The sequence below is a fragment of the Miscanthus floridulus genome, chromosome 8 (genome assembly GCF_019320115.1).
Source record: "Miscanthus floridulus cultivar M001 chromosome 8, ASM1932011v1, whole genome shotgun sequence".
In the NCBI taxonomy this organism is placed as follows: Eukaryota; Viridiplantae; Streptophyta; class Magnoliopsida; order Poales; family Poaceae; genus Miscanthus; species Miscanthus floridulus.
The window spans coordinates 212,815,744-212,826,802 of record NC_089587.1 but is presented as its reverse complement, the minus strand read 5'-3'; the positions used below and the strand labels follow the sequence as shown (position 1 = coordinate 212,826,802).

Sequence of the window (11,059 nt, the reverse complement as noted above, 5' to 3'; positions counted from 1 at the left end):
TGCGTACTGTAGAGTACTGTAGCATTTCGTTTGTATTTGATAATAATTGTCCAATCGTTGACTAATTAGGCTCAAAATGTTCGTCTCGCAAAGTACAACCTAACTATACAATTAGTTTTTGATTTTGTCTAAATTTAGTACTCTATGCATGTACCACAAATTTAATGTGACAGAAAATCTTCTTTTTTTATAATGTTAAAGTTAGGAGTTGAGAACAACTAAACATGGCCTAAAATAAAAACGAGTTGGAGAGAGGTGAGGTACGACACGCCGTGCCAAAGCGAGTACAGCTCGGGGGCGTGCGTGCAGAAAACAGATGCCACCAAAATTTCAAGTTTTTTCACTCTCTCTCTATCACATCAATTTTTAGCCGTTTGCATGGAGTATTAAATGTAGATAAAAAAATAACTAATTATACAGTTTAGTTGGAAATCACGAGATGAATCTTTTGAGCCTAGTTGATTCACAATTGGATAATATTTGTTAAATAAGACAAAAATAATACTATTCATCAGATTAAAATTTTTTCTCCATCTAAACGAGGCTCTGGAATGCGACCGCCGCCGCAAGAAAGATTAGAAAAAGAAGCAGGAATCTGAGCAATCAAGGCGTTGCGGCTGTTCCAAGGAGAAAAGGAGAGAAAAAAAGAGGGGAAGAAGATGCGATGGAAAGAAGGATGCTGCCACCTACACGGACTTATACGTAACTGCTTAATACTACTACAGTCCCGGTCCAACAACCGTTCAAGCTGGCCTTTGATCGAGAATTCCCGTTGCCAAGTGCTAAGCCAATGGCGCCGTTCCCTTCGCCGACTGATTGTTTTAAGAAAAAAATATTGTTTCGGTTAAAAAAACAAGCTGAAAAATATGAATTATGAGAAAAGCGAACAGGGCAGGGTGTCTTCAGAGAAGCACGCGTGTGTCCTGACCGCGCTGGATTTCACTTGAAGCAAGACTCTTCTTCTTGATGATAAATTACGAAACTCCGGCGTCGCAAGACATGAGCTTAGTATTCACCGAACACATTTGGAGGTGCAAGCGTCATGCGGTCATGCTACTGTATAGTCCTATTGGTTAAGCGTGTCTACCTAGAACTCATACGTCGACACAGACCAGCATGCGTCTATCTGCATTGGCCCATGTACGCGTCAAACTGATGATACCAATACCATCAAGGGACAACAGCAGTCAGTCACCGGCCATCGCATAAACTATCAATTTCAAAAACAAAAAAAAGGTTGGATCCTGGACGAGGCAAAGCTACAGCGCATCGCAAGCTAGTTTACAGCACGAGAAACACAAGGTGAAGTCAAAATCCGAAATGGAGACTCTTGAACTGGAGCATAACTGCACACAATGATCCGAAGGGCAACGTCAAACCGAAATTGAATAGATCAGCGCCCACCTGGCCCCTGTGATTATCCGCGTCCACGTGATGGCGACCCGAACAAACAGCATTTTAAATTCCAACAGTTAAATTTCGGCTGCGAGTTTCTTTCAATTCCGTCTACTATGATGAATTAATTAATTGAAGGAACTGGATTAATCTGTTTTTAGTTGGCAGAAGATTGATGGAAATCAGACACGTACTGCTACCTGAGATAGCTGCGGTTAATTGGGTTGACATCATCATGCCATGCCAGACGGCAGCGGCAGCGGAGAAAAGTTCATGTAAAATGTGCGTGGCTGACCGTCAACGTCAAGCCATGCGGAGTAAACAACGCGAGCCGCCGCGTCAAAACGCAACGGCAGCGCCCGCCCTTCCGCCGAGACCCCGTTCCCGTTCATGTGGGCTTTGGCTTGCCGTTCCCGTTCCCGTTCCCCCATAAACTCCACCTCCCCCGCATTACTGCGCTCCCTCCCAGCTCCGCCTCCGCTTGCTCCTCCTGCCCCTGCCCCTGCCCCTGCCCCTGCTCCGGCTGGGACGAGCCTCTCCCCTCCCTCCTCGTCGCGTCCCACATAGCCGTGCCTCCTCCTCGCCGCGGCGCCCCACCGCTCAGCAGCCCACACTGCCCCGATCCCGCCGGAGTGCCTGCGGCGCCCGCACACGCGCGCCCTTGCCTGCGCCGACCGACCGCCGGCGAGGGGTGTGGGCGCTTGGTCGACGTGACCTCCGCAGGCGCGCTTGGTCTCTTCGTCGTCCGGCTGGTTTCTCGCCAGCCTCGCTGCCCTGCGAGTGGCGTCGTGTCGGCGGCCCGTGCCGGCGGCGGTGCGGGAACAAGGCGAGGGCGGCGCGCCTTGTCGCCGTGCGGGCTGACAGTGACTTGAGCCTTGAGGTGCGTGCAGGTTGCTGACTAACCTGCTGGAAATAACATGGGTGATAAAAGGGAATGGGAGTGGGGGCAAATTCAGGAGATGATACTCATACTACCAGAATTTATCAACCAAATCAAGAAGCTGAGGTCCCTGTTCTAATTTTGTGAAAAACTGGCATGTGCCAAATCTGGCTCCGTAACTGTTCAACTCATCGCCCTCTTCGTCGCTGGTGTACGCGGTGCCGAATCGGCGTCCGGTATCCGTCCCACCGAAGCACGCCAACCACCCCGAGCGCTCTACCCCATCGTTGTGGTTGCTGCTGCAACCGGCGCCTCCCTTCCCTTAATTGGTATGTCATGGCGTGGAATGGGAGATTCATCCACACTTGGATAGGTTTCTTTCCTTGTTAAGGATCCCTACTTGCTTGGAGGAATTTTCCTGGAGTGGGATTTTGTTCTAGGAGATCTTCTGTGCGATGTGAGCAACCGGATCCATATCGTCCTTATTCTTCATTAGTACTATTAGATTGCTTGCTTCACAGTGGAGTATCCATCCATCCACGGTTCTGGTTTAGTTTCTCTTCTGCCGTGCGTGTAAGATCGTCTCAGTTGATGTTGACGCCATTTATATTCCTAAACATAGGATAATTCGCAGTTTTTACTGAATCCTCATGCTCCATGCCAAGGCCGCCCCAGGTTTTCCTTTGTCGGCTATGAAGATTATCCTTCACAAGGAGATACTTTTGGTATTATGCCTTAGTCGTACCGAAATGGAATATAACTACTTAATTGCCAGTAAGCCAAATTAGGATGATAAAGTAACGGAGTGGAAAAGGAAAAGGTCCAGAATTGGGCGGTGAAGATATTATTGACACCCTTCTTTTGTTAATATAAACTATTAGATGCACATTCTGAGACCATGTAATACCATTCTTGTTTAAATCAGGTAACTGCATTAGCTTGGATTACAGAATAGTAACTAGCACAATATATAATTAACATGTAGTGACACAGATCATACTCTCAGACCTAGTATGCAATGAGAAGGGGGATGGGATAAGGACCAACCTGGAACAGCTTTTTTTTGTTTAGCTACAGTGCTACTGCTACACCAGACTCAACCCCACATAGATATGTTATCTGTTACCCAAACTTATAAATTTATTTGTTTCTAATAGGTATCCTTTTTTTATGTTTCTAGAGAAATCTTATTGTAGTTTCTGTCTCTACGTTTCTTTGGAGGCTTTGGGAGAGGAAGGTAGTTGAGAGTTCTCTATGAATCACAATATATTTCCTAGCCCATCCCCTTTTGTCAGCTATTGGTTGAGAGTTTTGCTTTTGGTTCAAAGACATCTTTCCAGAGTTGATAATTGTGTATCAATTACTGATATAGTGTTGTTTGATCAGGCTTTCCCCTCAACTGTAATCATGAGAATTGAGAATTGATTAAGCTGATTGATACTTGTAATATCTTACAAATTTCAGTGATTTGTTTAGGTAAACACTTTGCTTCATTGCAATTCCTTGTGACATGTTTGTCTTTTTTTTATGTGTTGCAGATTTAGGATGTGTACAGAGGGGCTGTATTCTTGTGTATAGGTTCTCTTTCTATTGATCAACTGTTGCTGATTCTGACGGAATGTTGGAGGGTCAATCTTGCCTGATATCAAGGTCGCTGCCGAGTTCCTGTGAGCAGGAATCCAGACTAGCTTACATGACTTACCACCTACTCGAGATCACGAGGAGTAAGCGCCCGCCTGGGACCCTGTCTATTGAGCACGACAGTTGCTGCAGTGGCAGCATTGACTAAACGGACCAAGTCCGCTGAGGACCAAAATGGTGAGGCACTGGATTGTCAAGGAAGTAATGATCAGGGCGACTCAGATTCAAGCACCCTGATAAGTTCCATTGGCCGGGACAACTCAATCAACTGCCTTGCTCGTTGTTCTCGTTCTGATTATGGATTCTATCGCATCACTGAACAGGAGCTTTCGATCACTTGTCCGCAGTGGTGAACTGTACAAGGAACGTCGACAGCTGGGGATTTCAGAACACTGGGTCTACTTCTCTTGCAATGTGCAGGAGTGGGAGGCGTATGACCCCTACCGTTCACGGTGGATGACGCTTCCAAGGATGCCCCATAATGAATGTTTCATGTGCTCTGACAAGGAGTCACTTGCTGTGGGCACTGAACTTCTGGTGTTTGGAAAGGAGATTCTTTCACATATTATTCTGAGCTATAGCATTCTGACAAATTCATGGTCAGCGGGGTGTTGAAATGAATGCCCCTAGATGTTTGTTTGGATCAGCTAGTTTTGGAGAGAAAGCAATTATAGCTGGAGGCATGGATGCTGATGGAAGGGTGCTTCGTTCTGTTGAGCTGTATAACTCGGAAACTAAGAGATGGATAACACTTCCAAGCATGAATAAAGCTAGGCGAATGTGTTCTGGTGTCTTTATGGATGGCAAGTTTTATGTAATTGGTGGAATGGCCAGTAACACAGAAGTGCTGACTTGTGGAGAAGAGTATGATTTAGATAGAGGTACCTGGCGGGTGATAGAGAACATGTCTGAGGGGCTCAATGGTGCAAGTGGTGCTCCTCCACTTGTCGCTGTTGTTGAAAATGAGTTATATGCAGCGCAATACGCCGGAAAGTTGGTAAGAAAGTATAATAAAATGGATAACTCATGGACAACATTGGGGGAGTTACCAGAGCGGCCAGAAGCTGTGAATGGCTGGGGTATTGCATTCCGGGGCTGTGGAGAGCGTCTTTTGGTTATCGGTGGACCAAGAGTGCTGGGTGGTGGGATGATTGAGCTCCATTCTTGGATTCCAAGTGAGGGGCCATTGCAATGGAACATGATCGGAAGCAAATCTTCAGGTAACTTTGTTTATAACTGTGCTGTCATGGTGTGTTGATATGTGCACCCTCAAACATACTGTCGACACGAAAGATTGTGATATTGGTTTTATCAAATGGCATAAAGCACTGATTCCACCTGATGGGTAATCTCTGCATTCTTTTTGACATTTCAGATTTTACTCAAGGTTCAATAGAGTAGTCAGTTCCATGTACTCGTTAATAGTTACCCATTGGTTTCTGTTTTCAGCACATTTTATTTGCAGTTGATGATTTGTACCATGCTCCATATACTCTGTTGAAATGAGTTCTCTGAGATGGATGCATATAGGTGATAAATTGTAATTGATGGTAACCGTGCATCTATATGATTGTATCACTGTGTCAACGCTGTAGTTCCATTGTGCAAATGTGTCTTTCCAAGAATTGCATGAAAAATTGTTTATCTGTACATTTCCCAGCATAATTTTGAGCACCGACCTCTCCATGTTTGTAGTCTGCCTTTAAATCCTTTGAAACAGTTGGTGCTAAAGCCCTTCCACTTTCCTTTCAGTAGTAGGGATCCTACGCTAACTTTGTTTCTTAGCCTATGTGTCGGGTTCATAAACCCGAGGTCCCCAATGGACCTGCATCCCTGCAAAAACTCGTAGCATGAAGGGGACCGGGCGTCCCTTCGAGGGAGTCTTTTATCCCTCAACTACAACACCCGATCGAGACGACTCCAGACTTCATCCTTTGGCAACTCCTCTGGCGACGCGCGGTCGGGATCCATCGGGCCAGAGTATTCCCACATCGGCTGCGTTCTTCCTGCCAACGGGGAGACCTGACGGCGGAAGAAGGTATGGAAGACCCGTAACCCATCAATGACATGTTGCACAAGCCTCTGAAGCTCCGTCTCGATAACCTCCAACTTGTTTTGCCGACCGGCGGGACCCCACGATCTGCTTTCCCTCATCTCCGGCCTTTTTCCAGTGAACGTCGGGAATGGCGCTTCCGCCGGGTTCCTGATGTAGAACCACTCACCGTGCCACCCTCGGTTGGAGTCACAGGGGGAGTACGCAGGGTACGGGATCGACGGCTTCGGTTTCTTCTGCAAGGCGAATCCCCCAACCTGCGCGATTCTGGGCGGCTTCCCCTCAGACAGGGCTCGCCCGCTGAAGATCCACCGGAAGAGGTCCACGTGCGGCTCCATCCTGAGGAAGGCCTCGCAGATGGTGACGAAGCCGACGATGTGCAGTACCCCAGTCGGGTTGAGGTGCTGTAGCTCCAGGCTCCACTCATTGAGGAGCCTGCGCAAGAACCAGTGCGCGAGATACCCAAGCCCGCGCTCGTGGAAAGCGAAGGAGACGACCTCATCAGCCTGGGGTTGCAAAACAGCTTCCCTCGACGCAAGAGCCTTCCAATGCGCCACCTCCTTTGATGGGAGCAACCCCTTCTCGGCGAAGGCGGCCAGCACCTCCTCATCAATGTTGGAAGGCCTCCAGTTCGACATCACGCCTCAGATTTACGAATGAATCTGTGAGTTCTCTCCCTCCCTCTACCCTCCTCTCTCCTAGAAGCCGCCGGGGCACACGAACAGACTTGGCGAAGGGGAGGAAGGAGGAACAGCAGCGGTTGAAGGAAGGCGAAAGAACGAGAGGAAAATCCTCTCCCTTCCCCTTATTTAATGAGGAAGAGCATACGGCGGGACGTGGCCCTGGCTGATGGGACGCGTTGTAGGGTCGAGATGGCGGACTAGAGGGGGGGTTGAATATTCCTTTCTAAAATTAATCACGTCAGCTAACCGAAGCAAGTGTAGAATTAAAACTATCGGTCTAGCCAAGACTACACCCCTCTATTTATGTTTTCTAGCACCTTCCAAAGATACTAATTAAGCAATAAAGGTGCCGGGCTAGCTAGAGCTCACCTATCCAATTCTAGAAGCAATGTCACACAAACCTATGCCACTAGTACTTTAAGCAACAAGGGAGCTCCTACACATACTAGTAAGCAAAAGCATAAAGCCGCCTAAGCTCACTAGCAATGCTCAATAATAAGGCAACCAATGTCAAATTAAAAAGCGCAAATACTTAGCTACACAAACTAAGCAATGTGACTAACAAGGTTACACAAACCAAATTAGCCACGTAAGGGAGCTACTTCTATGCTACACAAGCAAGAAGGTAACTAGTGAGCTACACAAGCTAACTAATTATAAGAGCAACTACACAAGCACAATGTATATAAAAGTAATCACAAGCTTATGTAAAGGGATTGCAAACCAATGGAAAGAACAAGGTTGATACGGTGATTTTCTCCCGAGGTTCACGTGCTTGCCCAACACGCTACGTCCCCGTTGTGTCGACCGCTCACTTGGTGGTTCGGCGACTAATTAGCATCACCCGCCAAGCCCGCACGTCGGGCACTGCAAGAACCTACCCCGAAAGTGAGGGTAGCTCAATGACACGCTCAACTAGAGTTGCTCTTCGCGGCTCCCGCGTGGCGAGCACAATGCCCCTCACAAAGCTCTTCTCCGGAGCACCGCACAAGCTTCTTGCGAGCTTTGACGGAGACCATCACCAAGCCGTCTAGGAGGTGGCAACCTCCAAGAGTAACAAGTACCACCGGCTTGCAACTCGATCTCCTAGTGCCACTCGATGCAATCGCACTAGAATCGCTCTCTCACACAATCGGATGATCACTATCAAGCATATGTGAGATGGAGGGCTCCTAAGCACTCACAAGCATGGACACAAAGTCCCTCGAGGTGCTCAGCTCCAGCCATGGCCGGGACCACTTTCTATTTATAGCCACATGGGCTAAACTAGCCGTTACCCCTTCACTGGGCAAATTTCGAGATGACCGGACGCGCAGGTCGTTTGCACCGGACGCATCGGTCGTGTATACCAAACGTGTCCGGTCGCCATGCCGGACGCGTCCGGTAGCGGCCTGACCGCCACGTGTCCCATTCAAACTAGCCGTTGCCTCCAATGGCTCTCTGACATGTCGATCGGACGCATTGTTCGAAAACGACCGGACGCTGAGCCGCAGTGTCCGATCAAGTTCAGTAAGTTCCCAGGGCCGACCGAACGCGTCTGTTAGAAAATGACCGGACGCTGAGCCTCAGCGTCCGGTCGAGTCCAATAAGCACCTAGGCCCGACCAGACGCGTCCAGTCACTCCGGGCCGGACGCTCCCAGTGTCCGGTCGACTGTTACACTAAACATCGACTTCACTGATTCACACCGGACGCGTCCGGTCGCACTCTATAGTTCAGTCCCGAGCCACATACCGGACGCGTCCAGTAGCCATACCGGACGCGTCCGGTCACTCTGTGACCAGCGCGACTAACTTTTTTTCTTCACCAACTTCTTCTCCTTTGCAAATGTGCCAACACCACCAAGTGTACACCACTATGTGTATGTGTGTTAGCTTTTCACAAACATATTCCAAAGGATTAGCCACTCAACTTGCCACGCCACTCGATCCTAGCGACGATGCAAAGTTAGATCACTCGAGTGGCACTAGATGACCGATATGCAAACAAGTTTGCCCCTCTTGATAGTACGGACATCTATCCTAAACCCGGTCATAAACTTGTCTACACTCCTATGACCGGTGAAATAAAATACCTTAGGTTATACCTTTGCCTTGCACATTCCATTCCATCTCCTCCAATATCAATGCAACACATTCACCAACACAATCAACAATGATATGATCCACTTCATATCATCACGTGATCATATTGGTTCATCAATCTTGACTTCACTTGCTTTTCACCGTTGCCTTCCTCCATCGGCGCTAAGTCTTGCTGAAGCTTCATCGCCACGTGATCCATCGCTTCAAAGCCTCCAACTTGCCCTTCACGCTTGCAACCGGTCCATTAAGCCAAGTCATGTCTTGATCTTCTCCACCTTAATCACATGACTCAATGTCATGTTTCATTTGCAATGAGCTCCTTCATCATCACATGTGTGAGCTTTGCAACATCTCTAAGCCATTTTCACCTTCATGGCATATGTTGCTCACACACCTGTACCTGTGGACTAATCACATGTGTATCTCACATAAACACAATTAGTCCACCTAGGTTGTCACTCAATTACCAAAACCACACGAGGACCTTTCAATCTCCCCCTTTTTAGTAATTGATGACAACTCTATAAAGATATGGAAATTAAGCTCTTTTTGGATTCACGTTGCTTGTCCAAGCAATTTTACCATGTGAAAATGATTTTGGACAAGTACCACAAACCCAAAATGGTAGTATTAGCTCTCCCTACATATATGCTATAGTGTTTGGTTTGAAGCTCGTACATATGCATAGATTAGAATTGTGGGAGAGTAATTACTACCAAATGATGCTAATGTGTATAGAGTAAACCTTTGAAGTGTGATACCAATAGGAGTTGCACCTTTAAGTTCATCCTAAGCACCATGGTTAGCTAGATAACACTTGGAAAAATAAAAAGCACTAGATACCTCGTGAGATCAACATTAAAAAACAGGGTACTAGCATTACTTGAAAAACATATCAAGTGTCTAGCTATCATCCTATGCATACTAGTTTTTATTTCATCAATCAAATTTTACAACTAGCATACATCACACAAGCATGCATATTGAATTTAAGAACTTATGCAATGAAAGCAAGCACATGAATATGCACATATCAAATGCAATCAAAGTTCATGAGCTTGCTTCCCCTACTTGTGTGCTTCTCTTGTTTAAGAATTTTGATCCATCTCTTTTCTTCAATATTGCTCTCTCTTTGTCCATGTCCATGTCCAACCTCTATTTCTTTGAGCTTTCAATCTTTCCCACAGCTTTCATATCTTATCTCTCCCCCTTGTACAATCATAATTTCAAAGCTTTCATATCTTTGTACAATCTCTCTCCCTTTGTCATTAATTTCCATAAAAGGTGTGCTTCTCATTGATGCAAATGTTTGTATTTGGGATAGATAGTTGAGGCTTGAATCTTGTATTTTTATGGACATCTTCATGATTGTTGGCTATCTTTATGATTGTTGGAATGATACCACTTGTAACTTGTACTACTTGTATCTTGTGTAGGGCTTCTTGAGATACCACACATAGAATCTTTGATCTTGATATCCATTTGTGTGACACCTCCCCCTATGTGATAGCATGTGTCATCCATTTAATACACTTGAGCTCTTGTAGGTGAGGGATGCATTCTTCATTTGATGATCACTTGTGGAACCATCGTCTTGCATGATTGATACCATGTATAGATGTGATATCACTTGAAAGAATATTCTAGTATGGAACCACTTATTGGATTTATCAATTAAAACTATTTCTTGAACCTTTGCTATATTCATGAGTACCACTTATATGATATCACTTGTGAGTTGATCTAGACATCACGTGTGAATTCTTGATGAAATACTTGTCTAGATACCACTTGAAACAAATAAACTAGATATACATTTGCATTATTGTCTTGTGCTTGTATTCTTATCACTATCATGAGCTTCTATGGTTGACTTGAACTAAATTGATTTACCTAAGTTACCAAGTCCGGTTTGAACCAATGATAAGCTTCTTCACACCTCTTGCAAGGGTTATCTTGTCAATGTTGTACTTGTTACTTGTTGGCAATCCAAATTAAATCAAGTACTTGGGTTTACTTAGCTTATGAACAAATTCATATACTAACCACTAGATCAATTAATCATTCAAGCAATAGTGGTAGGCTAGGAATTTAAACATTTCATTTATTATGCATGATCCTATGAAGTATGAACTATATGCGCTAACCGTATACCAGTAAAGGATGAAATGATCATGCACATTATAATGATACTTTTGCTATGTTGGAGTAGAGGATAGTCATATAGATTCCAATTCATTACTCCAATAGCAATGTAAAATCTAATTATAAGCTTGGTGAAGACCAATAGATATCATTTTGAATTTCATTCTTCACCCATATGA

At 45.7% G+C, this 11,059-nt stretch overlaps 1 pseudogene; it reads left to right on the top strand.

Annotated features, from left to right (window-relative positions):
• Positions 1-1,792: 1,792 nt before the first annotated feature.
• LOC136474853 (F-box/kelch-repeat protein At1g74510-like) lies at positions 1,793-5,412 on the top strand (annotated as a pseudogene).
• Positions 5,413-11,059: the final 5,647 nt, after the last annotated feature.